Raw genomic sequence first — 200 nt, 5'->3', positions numbered from 1 at the left:
CCAGGGGGCGCTCTCACCAGGGGGCGCTCTCACCAGGGGGCGCTCTTTCCTGTTCAAATAGACATAAATAACCAGACAGGGCCGCGTTTAAGGGAAACTGGGAATAGTCTCCATGTTACTCCATCCATCCATTTTCTTCCACTTTTCCGTTTCCGGGTCGTGGGGGGGCTGTTGGAGCTGCTCCAGCCCCTGTGGCGCCC

The sequence above is a fragment of the Gobius niger genome, assembly GCF_951799975.1.
Source record: "Gobius niger genome assembly, chromosome: 13".
NCBI lineage: Eukaryota > Metazoa > Chordata > Actinopteri > Gobiiformes > Gobiidae > Gobius > Gobius niger.
This window is presented reverse-complemented; position numbering follows the sequence as displayed.